Consider the following 19,166-nt stretch of genomic DNA (forward strand, 5'->3'; position numbering starts at 1 on the left):
GAGTTGCAGATGAAGAGCAAAAAAAAAAAAAAGGTCCTATGTGTATTTTATGGCAGTTTAGAAACTTACACTAGATATTCTCGAGTTTCAGATGAAGAGCAAAAAAAAAAAAAGGTCTTATGTGTATTTTATTGTAGTTTATGAGTAATCTACATGTTGAAGGGGGCCATTACTTTTTCAAACTCTTTAAAGGGGGCCATTAGCAAAAAAGTTTGGGAAACCCTGATTTACACTTTTCAAAAATTTTCGGATTTAATAAACAGTAGTTCTGAGAGAAATGACATAAAATTTTTGATATAAAGTTGTTACATTTAGTATAAAAAAACAACCAAGCTTTAAATTTCCTGAATAAATTTTTTTTAAACGCGAAAGAAATCGATATTTATCTTAAAAATTTTATCTGTAAAGCTGAAAATGAAGTATGTTGAAAAACACTTAAAATACGCATTAGTAGCTTGTGTTTAAAGTTTAATCGATTTGTACTACTGTAGATAGACACTCAACAAACAAATAAAAATGATAGCAGTTTGGTTATAAAAACTTGTTGTATGGTTAACACTAAATGTTATTAAAGAGCATTTTAAAACTTTTGGTTGGTTATTTTCATTAAAGGTTTGTTTTTTATTTCTATTTATGGTGCAAATAAACTTTGTATAAATTTTATGCTTTGATAAAGATAAAAAAAAGTTTGCTATTTGTAAAAAATACTCAAAAATTAGACTTTTTTTGCAACTAAGTTGTTAAAACATCGTATTTATATTGTTTATTGAACAAAAAATAACCCTCAAAAAATTTGGTGCAAAGACCTGGTGTACAAAAAAATCCTTTCGGTTATCAAAAAGTTATAACTTTATGACCAATAGTTTAGTAACTATGATAATATCAAACGTAATGTAAAACAATTAAACGCTAACTTGTATTTGTGTTGTAAGTATTTTTCAGTTGTTATATAAAAAATTGACATTGTATTGTTTTTAATAAACAAACCTAGTACTTTTTTAAAATTTTAATTAATGAAATGAAATAAGTTATGATACTAGTTACAAGCTATAAAATAAAATATGTTGTTATAAATTTGAATTAAAAAAAAATCTCTTTCAAATTTTTTAAATATGCTTAGTTTTAAAATAGTAAAAATAATATTGTAATGTAAATACATGAAAAATAAAGTTTGCGTAATTGGCATAAAAAAGTAAAGGTTTAAACTAATCTAATTTTAACACTTTTGTAAACGTTTAAATTCAATTATTAAAAAATTTTATTTATAAAAAAGTAAGATAACTCATAAAAAGTATTCATAAGAGAGTTTTAGATACTGGTCATAGCTAATTTTGTTACATTAGTTGAAAAGCTTTAAACTCAATTCTTTGAGTATTCACACTACAGTTTGTAAAGTTAACTACATAAAATATTTAACTTAAAAAAGTATTAGTTTATAAAGCCAAATCAAGGTTTTGAGCAGCAATTTTACAAAACAAACCTCAAAAGTTCAGCGTAACATTGCAAACTGAACACAAACCGCAACTTGAGTGAGTGTGCGGGCAATACGTCACACACGCTTTTATGACGTAACATGAGCAGTGTGTTTAAAGCGCGCGTTGTGTTGTGTGTTGAGCGTAAAAAATTAGTTTTGATGAGTTTTCGCGTGAACGATTTAATTTTGTTGAGGGTCTTCTTTTTAAAATGGCGGCTGCTTCGTCGGTTGTTTTGCAATTTTTACAACTTTCCGTGTAAATAAACTTGTTAGTTTTAAAATAGTAAATAATTTAAAAATTTGCTGCAGTAACTATTAACAAATGGTAGTTTAAAGTAAACAAAACTTATGTTTATGAAACGATAATTTATTAAAAATTTTAGTGCTAAAGAGTTTTATTACTGTTTGCGTGAATAAAGCTTTTAAAATTCTTAGTTTTGGATTTAATTTTAACATTATATTTTTAGTTACAAGTTTTTATGATTACAATTTCTATTTGAAGAAAAACCCTTAAACTACATAAAAAAACTATAAAAATACAAAAAAGTTTGTGTAATAGCATTTTCTTACTACTTGTGTAAATAAATTTGTTTTTTTTATTTCTTAAGTAAAGAACTCTTAAACTTTTTACAACCATTAATTTGTGTTTACACATTGACATTTATTTTATAAAAAATGTCTTTTTTAAGCTAGAATTATTAAAATACACATTGGAACTAGATTTATAAACTTATAGTACTGTATATAAACAAATACAATTTTCATTAAACTTTTTTTTTTGTAGCAAGGCATAAAACTTACTTGTAAATAAATTACTGTTTTAAATTTATCAGTTATAGTTTATTAATTTCGGTTAAAATTTTAAACATAATAGTGTGTTCATAGATTGAATAAATGAGAAAACGTTTGTTATCTGATACGACCTAAAGCTTACAAAGCATTATATTAATATTTGTTTTATAATATTTAGTTTTGTACTACCAGCTTAACATTGTTATTAGCTATTTGTTGCTACATTGAAAATAAACTTTAGATAATTAGGAGCATTTAAATAATTATTTGTTATAACTAAAATAAAGTTTAATTACACTGTGAATTTAAAGTCGCATATAATATTTGGTAAAAAAGCAAGTTAATAAATTCTGTTTGTTTTTAACTATAACTGTAGTTTGTACTATATAGGGTTTACCTTTATAAAATAGTCTATAATATACAGTAAACATAAAAATTTAAAAGCAAAACTTTGTATATAAGTTAAGCCAAACCTAAGATTCTAGTTAAGTATAAAAAAAGTTATAGAAGACTACTATTTTAAAATTAAATAGTATGTACGATTTGTCAGAACGGTTTAAAATTGCAGAGTAGTTTTTTTTAAGTGCTTTAAAAGATTGATTGCAAAAGTTTGCAAAACTTAGTATTATTTCTTTCATAATTAAAAAAATTAAGTAAATTTAAAGAGCCTTAGTAAAGATTAAACTTTTTAGTTTATTTTAGTATATTTAATTTCACAAAAAAGCCTTAGAAATAAAAGTATTATATTTAAGATGTATAAAATTATTAGTTTTTGTAACTTTAAGGTTTATTATATACAAAAAACTAAAGTAATTAAAATCTATAAAAATTTGAACTTGTTTATAAAAATTTATATATATTGTAACATAATATAATAATAACACAAAAAACATTTAAAAACAAGTTTTCAAATAATTATTTAGAAAAATATTCAACTTTATTTCCTAGAAGCTTATTTTAATTTTTTATAACAACATACTTAACAACTTAACAAGTTTATCTTTGTCATGTGTGTCTTATAAGGTTAAGCTTGCTTTGGAAGCAATTTAAAGATTTGATTTTGTATTAGAAAAGTAACACAGATCTGAAAGTTTCAATAAGCAGTTACTAAAATTAAAAGCTTAAATTAAAAAAAAAAAATGTTCAAAGTTTAAGTAATAAGTTACGTTTTTTAGTAAAGGTTTTTTGAAATATGCTTTTTAAAGTAAAATAAATAAACAAAGTATAAAGATTTGAAACTTACTAAAAACTAGTTTGGTCGATAAAGAACAAATTATTTGTACTGCTTTTTAGAATCTGTAAACCAAACAAACTTCAAATTTTAAGGATTATTTTGAAAAATAACTAAACAAAAATTAAAATATAGTTGAAAAAGTTTAAACAAGTTTGTTATGACATTTCCTAGTATTAAATTAAGAAACTTATCCTATAAAACTGTTATTACTAAAAATAACATAATATAAAATAAAACAGTAAAGAATAAACTAAAAGTAACGTCTGCCTTTCACAAATAAAGCTTACATTGAAACCTATCTTAAAACGACCAAACTGTTCATGCTTCGATTATACAGTCACACACTCGATTATGCATGCACCTGATATATTGACACTTAAGTATCCGGTGTTAAACTTATCTAATTCCACCTTAGCGAAGTGTAAACAAGCACGCGTCATATTATCGATAATTTTAACGTGTAAGCGCAATTCGCCATTTTGAATTTGAGTTATACGCGACGCGTTGCTTGCAGAAAATTGTAAATTAAAAGTTCGTTTTATGAATTTTAATGAATTTTGTTACAATGGTTGTTAAAGAAAACTTTAATTTATGCTAACAATAGTTAATGTAACTTTTATTTTTGTAAATATTTTTTAAACATACGCACTTTTAGATTAAATAAACTTTAAGTTTAGCTTCCAGATTTAAGATGGCCGTCGCACGCTTTATTAGAATTAGTTAGTTTTGTTGGATTTAAAAATTTAATTACTGTAATATAGCAATTGCTTACATATTAATACCGGCTTACATAAAATCGGTTGTTGGCTCGCTTTATGAAGTTTGACTAAAATTTGTCTAAGTATGTTTTAATTTTAAGACAGCTTTATTAAGTATAACTTTCAAGGGTAAGAAAAGTAAGTTTTTGTTACATAAGTTTATTTTGTGTTTTAAACTTAAAAAACTAAGCTATAAACATTAGAATATTACTTTAATACACAGTAGTTTAACAAAATATGTAACAAGTTCTAACAATGTAGATAAAGCTTATAAGTTTTATTTAAATAATAATATGCTTATTAGAAATATAAAATCTTAATTCACATCCTGTAACCATTAAAGATATGATTTTAGTTTGTACGTTTACACTTTAAATAGTGGTATTAAACTAATATACTTATTATCTTTAACTTTGAAAAAATAGTTTAAAGATTATTATAATCATTATAAAAGTATTTTGTGTTTCCAACAATAAGTCTTAATACGTTTATACATGTTTCAGAATGAAAAAAAAATCACTAACATTTTTTAAAACAGATAAAGTTGCTTTGTAATACTACAATATTGATAAGCGTATGGTCATAATAATTAAAATAAAACTTAGTGTTTAGCCTAGCTTGAATTAAAAGTAAACATTAAACGAATAACAGAAAATTGACCAATCATATTTGCTAAATAGGATATTTATATTTAATGCAATGATTATAGTGCCAAAAGCTATAAATTTATTAGCTAATTTTTTTAAACCGCTTTAAAACATAAACTTTTAAGTTTATTGCTTAGAAAACTTTCATCAAAAGCAAAATATTCAAATTGGTTAATAAATATGTGTGGTATCTGTCTCAAAAAAGTTAAGTTTTTGTTAGAATCATAAAAAATAAACTGTTTTAAATTTAAACTTAAAAAAAAGTTTTTAGTTTTGCAAACATCTATTTTGTACAAAAGGATATTTTCAAGTACTTACTTGAAAAGCTTTTCTAATTGCAAAATGTGTTTCAAAAATTACATGTATGTAGTTATTAGTTTATTTATAGTTTCGTTAAACTGATTTAAAGATATTTTTTGTTTTTAAATTGCAAAATTTTAGTTCAATGAAGAATTAAATTTTGAGGTCATATAAAATAAAAACATATTTTTTTGTTTTTTTAAGTTACAGTAAGTAAACGTATAAAAAAAATGTTTACTATTCCAACATGAAGAGAAAATAAAAATTGAGAACAAATAATAAGTTTTGTTGTAAATTTTTACTTTTCAAATATACTTTAAATAAATTAAAATAACAGTTCTGAACTAAAAAACTTAAGCTATCTATTTTTCTTCAGTTTTGTAGTTTGTGATAAATTGTCAACTTTTAACTACCTGTGGTTTATGCAATAATTAAATGAAATACAATTTGTACATTTATTAGAATGTATTCAACAACTTGTTCAGTCTGGTGTTAGTGATCACAAGGTTAAAGGGTTGATTTTTGTTGTAAAAACTTGCTTTAAGATTCGAGCTTCATAATTTCTAACATTTCGTGGTTTTTAGTATTGGTATCTTATTCTTGTGTTCTCCGAATGGTGTGTAACCGATAAATTTTTGTTTGCTTTAAATATATTTTTTGTGTATTTAAGTTTTTAATAATTAAAAGTCAAATACTAATTGTGCAGGTAAAATTACATATGATGCAAAACACTCACTTCTTCCCAGAAAACATTTTTCGTTACCATATAAGTGTCAGTGAATATTTAAAACAAACAAATATTTGATACAACTTTATGAAAATACAAAAATTTAATTGTTTTTAAAATTTTTATAAAATATTTAAATTTTAATTTACTTGTTTTTAAAATATCATTTTAGTGTTATGTTGACAGTTTTTAGTTCATAAATTATTGTTTGTTTATACGACACACTTTTATGAGTTTTTAGTTTAATGACTACTTATTACTACTAAAGTACTTAACTTTAAAAGCCTTATTAGTTTAAATAAACATTTTTGCATGTTGAATATCTTAAGCAAATTTATTTGAGTATCAAAATTAAAAGTTGTTTGTTTTAAATTTTTGATTCATGAAGTTAATCAAAACACAAAGTCGTTAACTTTTTATGTTTAAATACTTTAGAACCATCAATTTTGAGTTTTTCTCAATGTATTGTTTTAATCAAAACTTAAAAGTGCTTAATTGTTTTACTTTTCATAATTAAAAAGAAAGACATGTTAATATTAGGTAGCACTAGAAAGCAACAAAACGTCAAACATTTAATATTTCCCGTTTGAAACTTTAAGTTTGCAAATAAGTCTATTCTTTTAATTTAACTTATCTTTTTAAGTTTAAGGTTTTTAATTTTACTTAAGGTTAACTTTTTATTAAATTTAACCTTTCACTAATGTAGTTTAAAATATTTTAGTATTTTTCACAAAGTTATACTTAACGAGACTTTAGTGATTTTCAAAAGACTGCATTTAATGCCTCGCAATCTTTACAGCTTTACAGGGTATACTTTTCTTGTATAAAGTAAATCAACTTTTCATTCTCAAAAACCTTATTTTTTAAGTATCGTTTTTCTAATGCGAGATCAAACATCAAATATTTTAGGAACAAACAAAGATTTTCTAATAAACTAAAAACATTATTGTAAAATATTTACCTCAGTATATAATAAAGTACTTCAAAAGTTTTGTTACATTTATAAAAACATAACTACTTTAAATTAAAGGTACGTGAATGTAAAATAAATCAGAAATTTTTAAACTGTCGCAATCAAAACACAAAAATAGTTTTAACTAAGATTATTAAACAGTGTCTAAGATATTTTTACGATCATTCCAATTTTACAGCTTAACACTGTTGAACTATTAGAAACAAGAGTCTAATCAAGTTCACAGTGAAAAGACACTTAAACGAGCAACTTTTAAAATAAAATCTTATATCTAGGCTTATTGAAAGCGTTGACAAGCATTTTCGTTTGTGCGAAATTGTTCGAATTGTAGTACATTAAAGCTGTTTTACTATGCTTAAAAAAAGCTTTAATAGCTTGTGTTTTTTTACAATCTCATTCAAAATACAATTTAAAAATTCTTTTAAACTCTTTCTATTTTATGTTAGGCGTTTAGCACATTTGACACACTCAATTTAAGTTAATTGTTTATTGTACGACAAAAAAACGATCAAAACGGGTGAACGGAAAAAACTTTTTGTTAATAAACCACACACCAAAAATACAGTTTAATTTCTTGTCTACGACTAAACATAATGACGGTAGGTTTCATCAAAATAAGTGGAAGCTAGTATAAAAATTTAGTTCACTTAAGTTTGGCAGAATAAAAAAAAACTTTAATTTTAAGAGTTAGTAGTAAAATTTTTTTTACATTAGTGAAAATTGAATAATGCAAACTTTTAATTCACTTAACTTTGATTGCTAGGTATATTTTCATTGATGCTCTTTCATTGCAGTAGACACTTTTGAAGTGACAAAAAATCAACATTTAATAACTTTTTCTTTAGCAATTAGGAAGTGCATTGATTTAATTGCAATAAAGTACTTTGCACTACAAGTACTTTAAGCAATAATCAATCTGTAAACTTTATACATCTATAAGTTAAAGTGGAAAACATGTGATAAATATATGAGACAAGCAGGAAATATTATTTGTAACTGAAATAAGATTTCAGATATAATTTCACTTATAAATTCGTTTTAAAACAGGTCTTTGAAGTTTTAAGTAGCATTCGCTTATTTCTTTAAGCTTGTGTGCTTTATTTTTAATATCTTTAGTACCTAATATTTCAGCTAACAATTTTTTTTAATTGAAAAAAACTTACTTTTGATGTTTAATTTTATTAAGTCGCTAAAATAAACATTTGGAATGACTTTTACAATTATTACCAAAAAAATTTAAAACCAAAAATACTAATGTATCTAAAGTTTCTTTTAATTAGCTATACTTTTATCTAACTTACTTAGCAAAGTATCAAAACACAAAAGATTATAATTAAAATAAAAAGCAGTTTTTAATATTTACAAACTTTGAAATGTGTTTATTTTTTTTTTACTTTCCATTTGAAAACCGTTTATAAATAACGTAACAGCGATTTTTAGCAATTTTTCAGTTTATTTATTTAAAGTAAAACCTCGTTTAAGGATTCTTTAAACTAAATGTATGAAACTATGGTCTTTTCTAAAACTTATATTTAATAAAAACTTATAAAGTTGGGTTGTTTTTATGTTTTAACATATTAGTTTAGCAAAATAGACATATTTTTTTAGGAACATGATGTCTTAAAGTATTTATGACATTATAATATCTATAAGTCTAAAATAGTTCACTGTTTCAGAAAAAAATCAAAGTTCATCTTAAAACAAACTCAAAAAAAGTTATCTTAAAAACTGATAGTTTTTATAAATTTTAAACTAACTTGGGCACTACATTGTGTATAAATAACAGCATACACAGCAAAACAATTGTCTATAAATTAAAAATATATTTTCTTAACTGACTTTTAATGTAAGGTTTTCAAAAACAAAGGAATTTAATGCTATACTAAAAAGATGTTTTCATTTCAAGTTATTTTATTTTAAACTGCAAACAAGTAAAAAGATCTGTCTCACCTTATAAAATGAAATAACAGTTTATATCACTACTATTTTTATTGTAACTTTAAATAATAATTTATTTAATTCAGTAACACTCAGTTTCTATTAGAATTATTTAAAATTTCGTGAAGCACTATAAATTTACAGTTAACTGTGTTTTATATCATGATTAACATTTTACTTCAAACGATTGCCTTTCATTGCTTGCTGAAAGCATAAAAAAGTGAACGAATCTGAAAAATAAAATAAAATGATTAAATTATAGTTAAAAATTAAATTTTATTATATTTTTAGGGAGCTCAGATACTTACCAAAAATAATAAAGTATTCTTTGTAAATCAACTAAAGTTTTAATAGTCAATTTTTTTTTATTGGAGTTTTAGTTTTAATTGCATTTAAGAATAAAACTATGACAACTACTTGATATAGAAAGCAACAACTTAAGTTCTTTGATTTTGGTAATAAAATCATTAAACTATTTTTTAATATGTATGTATAAAATATATAGTAAAACTTTGACTATTATGAATGTCTTTGATTTATCTAAATTTAACTATTTTTTATTTTTTAATAAGTTTTTGAGTTTGTATCGATATCAATTTAATTTTTAAGTTTAAAAATGTATAAAAAGTTGAAGTACACATTTTTGTTTGTTTGTTATATAATTAAAGAAATCAGCACTTTAGCATTAGAGGTAATTATACTACAAAATAGTTTATTCGTTACAAACTAGTAGTTGCTAAAACAAAGTATTATTTAACTTTCAATGTAAGCTTTTAACTATTTAAGAGCTGACAATACCTACGATTTGTTTAATTTCAGGAAATATTTTTGTAAAAACGATTGTAAACTGACGATGAAAAGTAAAAATTGAAATATCGAAAAAACAATTTAAAAGTATTATAAACTTTGTCCCTTAAGCGGCGCTCTAACTGTAAAAGTTTATAATTTTTATCGAGTTTATAGTCTTGATTAAAAACATTAACATTAAATATTTTATTTAAATTACTAGGAATTAAGTAATTTAAGTTGTAACTCAAAAAGTGTAAGTTTAAACTCAAGATACAAAACATTGTTTGCTTTTTTAATAAACAAAACTGCTTGATAACTAATTGATTTTAAAGATAAAATTATTACTTTTTGGAAGCATTAAACAGTTTCATATTCTGTATCACATTTATAAAGTCTACATATAGATGTTGACAAAATAAAGTTAAACAAAAAAATAGCTTTTAGAAACGGAGTTGTACCATCATTTACCTTTCGTTTAATTGGACTATTAAATACGCGTAAGTTTTACAAAAAAACAATATTTTTTTTAAAAAGCATTTATATTTGTTCAGTTTTGATTGCATATCACTATATAAAATACGAATGATTACTAATTTTAATCATTGTTTTGAATTAAGTCGTGTTTTTATTAACTATGTTGTTTATAAAATCAAAAAATGCATAGTAACGTTCTGTGTAACTAAGAAAAGTTTAGATTGTAGTTAACTTTTTTAATTTAAACCGTTTATATTGCTAAAAATAGTCAAAAAGACACAGGGAAGAAAAATTATAACAAATAAGTTTTAAAAACAAAAATTTTTTTTAACTGTTTGTAGTAATCAAAACGAATGATATCATTTTAAAGAAATTAAGTTATGCTTGTATAGTAAAATGTAGTAGTGATGTCTGTATAGCTAACGTTTGTTTCTAAACATTTAAACTGAAACAAATAGCACAGTCTCTTAAAAACGTTTGTCTGCCAGTATTAACTTAAAGTTAAAAATTTGATTAAGTTGTAAGCTAGTAATCAAAATATACTATCTATAGGTAGCTATTGAATTATATTTTTATTTTTTCAAATTAAACTTAAACCCTTAATCTTTTAAGGCCTACTTAACACATAGACGATGATTGATGTTATTAGCGGAGTCAAAATTAGTTTTGTATGTGAGTTTTAAAAGCATGTTTAGGTTTTTAACGTTAATAAATGCTGAGATTGGAGATGGAGAAAGAAAAAAAAAACAAAAGTTTTGTTGTTTATAATTATATGTAGCTACTATAAAACATTATACCATTTATAAATAAACCAATAAAAAGAACTTTTAAATAATTTGATTAAATTAAAATAATATTTTTGTAGAATTTTTCAAACTGTCAACTACAAAAATAAAAGTAGTGTGCTTGCTTGTTTCTTGTAAGTTTTTATGTTTAAAACTAACGTTTTATATTTGTGTATCATAATTCATAAATGACTGTTTAATATTAAAAACTAAAAAATAATGAGATAGAACAAAAGCAAAGTTTCAGCAAAGTAAAGTTTTTAAGAACAAGTTGGTTAAATTTTATTTGAAATTAAATTACTTTAACAAATTAATTAAAGTAGTTACCGATTTTACTTGTGGTAAAAACAACTTTGAAGTCTTTGATATAATTTTTCAATAGTTTTTCTATTTTCTTTTGAAAATTTCGACAAAATTTAAACAAACTAATAAAATCAATAAAGTTCACCTATGAATTAGGTGGAAACGTTGGACATAAAAATCAAACTATCGATAGAAAAAATAATAACAATAGTATATAAAAAAGAATTCTTTCAAACAATATAAATAAGACTCAATTTTTCAGAACAAAATATATTTTATGCTTCTTTTGTCAGTTGTATACTAAGCAATAAAAATAAAGTTTCAAATCTAACTTATATAGTGGAAATGCAATCAACGTAATTAATAATAATAAAGCAAAGAGTAATTAACAATACATAAGTACTTCTAATTACAATGCAACTAAAAAATAATAAAACAGAGCAACAACTTATATACAAATTAAGAAAACAACGAAACAGTATAATCAAAATCTTTATTTTTACACAAGTTAGGTTTTCTTAACAAAATACAAATAGCCTCAAGTTTAATTAAATCCGAAATGTGAAAACAATTTTTAACAATTTTAAATCTTTTCAAATTGTAATTACTAGCACAATCAAGGTTATTTACTAAGTGTTTAGAAATAGCAGATCTTTTTGAAGCATTTTTTACTCTAATAATTTGTTTTAGAAGTTGTTGCTCTGTTTTATTATTTTTTAGTTGCATTGTAATTAGAAGTACTTACGTATTGTTAATTACTCTTTGCTTTATTATTATTAATTACGTTGATTGCATTTCCAATATATAAGTTAGATTTGAAACTTTATTTTTATTACTTAGTATACAACTGACGAAAACAGCATTAAATATATTTTGTTCTGAAAAATTGAGTCTTATTTATATTGTTTGAAAGAATTTATTTTAATGTCAAATAATGTTTAAGTATAAAAAAGAAATTGATACAGATGTTATTTTAAATTTTAGTGCAATAACACCAATTAAATGGAAAAGGGCTTTGATACTATGGTTTCTAAATAGAGCAAAATTTATAGCTTTTATTGATAAAATTTACAAACAAGAAATCACAAACTTAAAAGAAAAGTTCATAAGAAATGATTATCCAAAGAAATTTGTTGATGACGTAATTGAAAGATCTATTAACCACAGTAAAGAATGCACTAATAAGAAACTAAATAGTTTAAACTTCAAAAACATTCTGAAAGTACCTTAAATTGAAAAACCAAGTAACGAATATAAAAAGAAAATAGAAAACTATTGAACAACTATATTGAAGAGTTCAAAGTTATTTTTACCACAAGTAAAATAGGTAACTTCTTCAGCAACAAAGATAAAACATCCCACGAACTGAAATCTAACGTGGTCTATGAATATAAGTGCTCTAAGGATAAGAGCATCCAATATATTGGATTCACATCAAGACCACTAAAGAAAGAGTCAAACAACATCTTAAAGGTAAAACAGCTGTATCTGACCACATTAGTAAGTGTAATATTTGTAGAGATGAAAGAATAACTGTAAACAACTTTAGTATTTTAAAAGAATTTATAAACAAACTTGAGACCCTGATCAGCAAAGCTAACTTAATTAAACGTCATAATCCAATTTTAAACAAACAATTAATTGAACAGGATATTACCCACCCACTAAGAATTCCGACTAGTTAGATATATTTTTCTTTTAACATCTTATAAATATTAATGTAAACTGCAATTTTACTGTAGTTTATAACTTTAGTAACTGATTGTATATATCTTATTATCTAATTTATCTTGCATATTTTGTTGTTATTACACTAGTTTTTAGTTATTTTGCACAGTTTTTATTCGAAAAAGACTGATTAAAAGTCAAAACGCAAACGTCACAAGTATGTAACAAACTATAAATCTACGATGTGTAACTCTCTAAAATAAAACCCAAATGAATTTGAAAACCCAACATCCCCTCCTGTATTTTGAATAATTTTAGTTACAAAGCTATCTTACTCAAAGTTAAAATTTTAATATAAAGTTACTGTTAAAACCTTTTTGAATTTTTTTTGTTTTGTTTTCTAAGTTATTAGCTATGAATATGTACTTTAAACTTCCTTACAGTAGCAACTGTTGTGAAAATTATTTTGATTTTAAATAATGATTTTTTTACTACCAAGTTGAAAACCTTAAGAATTATGTTTTAGTAATTTTAATTTAAGTTGTACAAACTATTTTATTAATTGAATTTGTAGTAATCAAGCAACAATATTTTAATAAACTTGTAAATACAAAGTTACTAATAAATCTGATATATAACATGAATAGAATTTTATTTTTTTATTCATGTTTAACTTATATGTTATAATGCATTAAACTAAATTTTATATTTTACAACAAATTTTTAGGCAAACTAAGAACAAAAGTTTAATAAATGTTTAAAAATATTAGTTCAGATTTTCGAACAAAACAAGTTTGTTGAATTAGTACAAAAATTTAAAAAATGTCTAACTTAAAAAAACTACCGACGTTTTTCTGTGCTTTGAATTATGATTCTGTGACTTTCTAAGTAATACAACATAACTTGATGTCTATAAAAATTACAAATAAGTAGTTAAACTACGAAATGAATCTAAATAACACAGTAAAGACGAACTAAATTAAAAAAAAAAGTGATAACGTAAAGATAGAGAATTAAGTAAAATGTAATAATAAATTTCAACAGTACTGGGTATTTACTTTTCCTAAGTTTATTATTTATAACTTTTATAACAAGCGAACAGAAAGATAAGCAAAATTGAAATACATTTGATCATAATTTTTTTGTACGCATGAATGCGCTTCACACAACCATCACAACTTCCCAGCAGTTACACGCCAATCACAACGCAATTTGACACGTGATTAAATACCACCTTTTTGGGCGGAAACAAAGAAGCAATTAGCATCAGAGCGCTAACAAAACTTGTGAATTTCTCACTACTTACAAGGCACCGACACAACAGATCACTATTTCCACTAAATATAGACACTACACAGGATCGTCAGGCGAAATTAATGTCTTTGAGCAAACATGTTGAAAGTTGTTTGCGGTTAATGATGCTTGCAGTGGCCCTCTAATTACGTGATTATTTTATTACTGGCTGTCATATCTCATTGCCCGGTTGTTAAACTATTAACTTGTTTTTGGCAGTTTTGTGAGTGCTCATGCTTTCACATTGCTTTTGAGTTTGTTGCTGTGATCTATCATCTGTGAGCTGTTTGAAATAAAATTGTAAATAATTTACAGCAACACCCTTTGTAAGTTCGTTAATCTGAATTTTTTTTCTTATAAATGTTTATAAGTTGAAAACAAAATTAGCAGGCAGAATAGATCAAAATAAAAACATATTGTTACTTTGTAAAGTTTTTTTTTTAATACTATAGCTAACGGTTTTCACAGTTAACATCTAAGTTTTTCTTTTTGTGTTTAATCCATATTAAAAAGTGATATATTTTGAACAGAGTTTGTAACGTTTACAATTAATACTTTTCGACAATGTATTCACATTTAAAGTATTAATACTAAAATAAGTTAAAAACGCGATTCACAACCAGACGTTACTATTTTAGCTAATTTGATTTTTTTTCTTAAGTTTTTTAAAAGTTTAAAAAAAAAACTAAAAAGCTATTTTAAAACTATAATTAACAAACAAAAAATATACAAGTCCATGATTATTTATTAGCAGGAAAAAAATTCTAAAGTGTAAAAATTTAACTAATTTAAATTGACACAAGTTAATGTTTAGGTTATCTGTAAATTAATTATTATTTTAAAATAAGTTCTTTTAAGTATAGCTTATTATCATTTTAAATTAAAAAAAAATGCTTTGTGAAATAAAAAATACAAACATTATAACTTTCATTGATTAGAAAAATAAGTTAATTGGCAAATTTTTACCATTATCTGCCAAGTTTTTACAGTATAAAATATTATAGATTATATTACTTAATATATTATAAGATTAAAATTAAACTGTGCCAAGTTATTGTTGTACATTTTTCGCGCTAAATTATTTTATTCGACTAATACCCTTCAAAATTTGATCAGTAAAACTAGTTTTATAGAACTGTAAGTTCGACTATGTTTCATTGTGAGTTTTATTATAGAAGTAAGTTGATATTTACTGTTTATGACTATTCAAAATATATTTTTTGCATTAGAACTAATCTAAAGCGAATGCAGCGGTTTACTGTAAATATTTATTTATTTTGTTATTTTTGTTTGCATTTAACACCGGTGCTTTTTTTACAAAAACTTTATGTTTTGTTTGCTTTGTTGAATATTTAATTCTAAATTTGAAAATAGACAACACTTGGAATGGTTAAATGGTTTTAATTATCATCAGTTACATTAATAAGTCTATTTAGAGTAAATTTATATCGATCCATAAATTATCGACAAAGCTTTCTAACATATATTTTCTAATATTTAATGAGCACATTTTTAGTTAAATACGTGTTTATGATTTAGGAATTATAATAATTTTTTTTATCCTAGCTTGTTTTATAAACTTTATAACTAAATTTTTTCTTACTATATTTTTTAAACCAGATTAAAATTTAATCGCTACATTAATGATTGTTGAAAACGCACTTAATATAAAAAATATTAACAAAAGTTGTATTACATAGTTTAATCTATTTTAAATTTAAACAAGATTTTTTAATATAAAGCAGTTAAAGTAATTTTTTTCTTGCAATTTAAAAAAGTTAAAAATTGAACTACCAATGTTTAAATAAAAACAGTAAATTTATTAATAAATTATATTTGTTCAACAACAAAATTTAAACGTAGTTTTTTCAGAAAATAAGCCATTTTGAGCTTGCATATACTTACTTAACCTCTAAGCACAATATTACTTGTTGCAAGTCGCATGCTTTCCCTAAGTTGTGTTCACTTTTACAACTTTGTTTTTTCTTAATAGTATTTTCATTTTGTCCTGTAGTTTAAACAAGTTTTCAAAACACATACTCGTTTATATATTGAAGTGTTAGAACAGCTGTTGTATGTCCAACTTATAAAATTACTATGACGTTTTTCTATTTAAAAATATACTTTTAAAAAGTGTTTTAAAATTTAACATTTCAAACTTACTTTTTTGTCCAATAAGTGTCCTTTTTTTAGTTGTTTAAATAGTTTTATTATACATTTTTTAAATGAATTTTAGTATACATAGTTTTTTAGTTTGATGTTAATCCTTTCATAAGAATCAATGCTAATCTTTTATTTTTGGTAATAAATTTTGAATACTATCAAGTTTTGTTTATGTATGTTTGAAAGATTCATGTTTTTAACTAGTATAGTCTATTCTTTTAAATGTAATATTTTCATGTTATAGCACAAAAAGTCTTTTTGAAACCTCTTAATGTAACTTACAAATTATATAACGTACAAAAAACTTTCAAACTTTCTACAGCAGTTAACATTAAACTTCTATATAAACATTGCTTAATAAAACAATTACCAATTACGTACAACCTATATGTTGTACAGCAAGAATTGAAAACAAATACTACGTTGACCATACAAAATTAGTCAATGCAGTTTTTTTCTAAAGCCATTACATTTTTGGAAAACAAACTTTTTTTAACAAGATAAATTAGCTCTGAAAGTTTTTAATAGCTTAAAGCAATTAACCGACGATAAATTAGCTCAGAGGCGACGAATGAAACTTTTGAAACTTCGCAACAGGAGACAGAAAAGATGACATGACTAATTTGGCTTTTTTCGATATTTCCTTCCGATTATTAGAAGTAGGTGGGCTTCATGAGAAATTTGAGTCGAAAATCGTTCATCCGTGGCTAATAGCTGCAAATTACTCGTGTTCAATATTCGCCATATTCGATAGAAGTCTGCTTTGTTGTTCATAGCTTTTTTTCTTTCAATGTATTTTTTTAAACAAGATTTATTTACTTATTTTCGAAAAAAAAAACTTTATGTGATTTTGTTAAATGACATATGTCAAAATTCGGATGTTAATGTTTTTTAGCCTTGATTGAAAGATTAATGGAGTTTTAGTCTTAAATTAAGTTTAAGCATATTTTTTCTATTAGCTTTGAGCTCGGAATTAAAACATCTTTTGAATTTTAAGTATATAATTAATTGCCTTTGTTTGTTTATATTTTTATTAAACTGCTAGAAAAATTGTATTTTTAATAAATACTCTAAATTTTTTAAAACTTTTAAGCTATAAGATTAAGTTAGTAATTGTAAATTCTTTGTTATAGAAAAATAAAGTATACTACTGCTTACTTACGCACATTGTGAAATAAGAAATTACTGACGTTTAACAATGTAATAACTTAAATAGTTAAATAATATTAAAGTTTAAACGAATTCATTCAATATTTCGTAAGTAAAAAAGCAAAAATTCAAATTATTAGAAAAACAAATGTCTTAACTGTTTGTTTTGTTTGCAAAAAAAAGTTAAGAATTGATAAAATCAAACTAAGTTAGGTTGTTTCTATCTTGCTTATAGTTTGTTTTTTATGCTTGTTTAGCCACAAAGAAAAATCAAATACAAAAAGTTATGCCAACAAAGTTTACTTATCATTAGTAGTTTTCAAAATGCATCAAAATGCAGACTTTTAAAATGTTTTACTTATGTATTGTTTGCAAGTAAAGCCTATATAGATGATATGACGTATTCTATACTTTCTCGTAAAACTTAATTACTTATTTTTTTAAGCCAACATACACGAGGATTTGTGTTATTGATAAAGTTTAAATTAGTTTACATTCAAAGCTTGTTTAAGTTTAAGACATTCAAAAAATTGTAGAAGTAGCATAATTTTTAAACTTTAAAATACGAACTTATTTATTTTATTTATATGTAACTACTCGATAATAATAACTGCTTTTTTTTAAACACTGAACAAAACTTTTGTTAATATTATAAAGTCTTAAGTATAAAGGTCATGTAACACATTGCTGCTTGTGCTTGAATTAAAACCATTTAAACATTATGAAACATAAAAGCTAAAATTCAATTGACTGATCTTTGCACAACGCTGTAAAAATGCTGTTTGTTTAAGGATGTAAACTGTGTTTAGCAGAAAACCATGGATATGCTAAGTTTGTTTTCAAGTAAACAGTTAAAGAAATTAGTTTAGAAAAGTTTTAACTTTCTTTGGAATAAAAATCTATTCAGGACGTGTTAATAATTTTTTAAATTACGATGACTTGTTTTATATACTTTGTTTTTTTTAATATTATAAATTCAACAACTGTAAAACATTATTTTTAAAAGAATAAAAATTTTGTGAAACTATATTTTACAAGTAAAAGCTAATTAAATTTAGTTCTATAATAAATTTATGCTGATTTGTTATATAAAACTCTATACTTTAATAACAGCAACAAATAATTGGTTTATTTAGTGAAAAACAGTGTAGAAAGTACATCGTAAATGAGTCTTTGTTTAAAACGTTACAAATATTAAAAAAAAATAACTTTAAAGACTACGGAAAAAAAGTAGAGATTTTCATATAAAATAAAACAAAATTTGTTTTTACAGAGCTAAGAAAATTCCACAGAATGTTAAGAAAATCAAGTTTTATATACTTACTACTTACTTAAATAAAATAAAAACCATTAGAGTTATATTTTATAGAAATTTTTCCACGATTTTGATCATTGTTTTTAAAAGTTTTATAATTGATAAACTTAAGATACAAAATGAATGGATCGACCTTTCATTACTAGATAATTAATCAGAAGAAAGCAGTTTAACTTTTAAACAAATATCTACACAACGTTAATAGTATTTTACTAGCTATATAAATGACTGACAAGAAGTAATCTGCGCAGCAGAATAAAAATAAAATAAATAAAACAAAGTCTAAAAGTTAATAGTAGTTAACAAATAATTAACTGTTTTAATACAAAAAGTGGTTCTAAACCATTAGGCAACTGTTTTATCAGTAAAGTAAATTTAAAAATT

The sequence above is a fragment of the Thalia democratica genome, chromosome 6, assembly GCF_965202585.1.
Source record: "Thalia democratica chromosome 6, ktThaDemo2.hap1.1, whole genome shotgun sequence".
Classification (NCBI taxonomy): Eukaryota; Metazoa; Chordata; class Thaliacea; order Salpida; family Salpidae; genus Thalia; species Thalia democratica.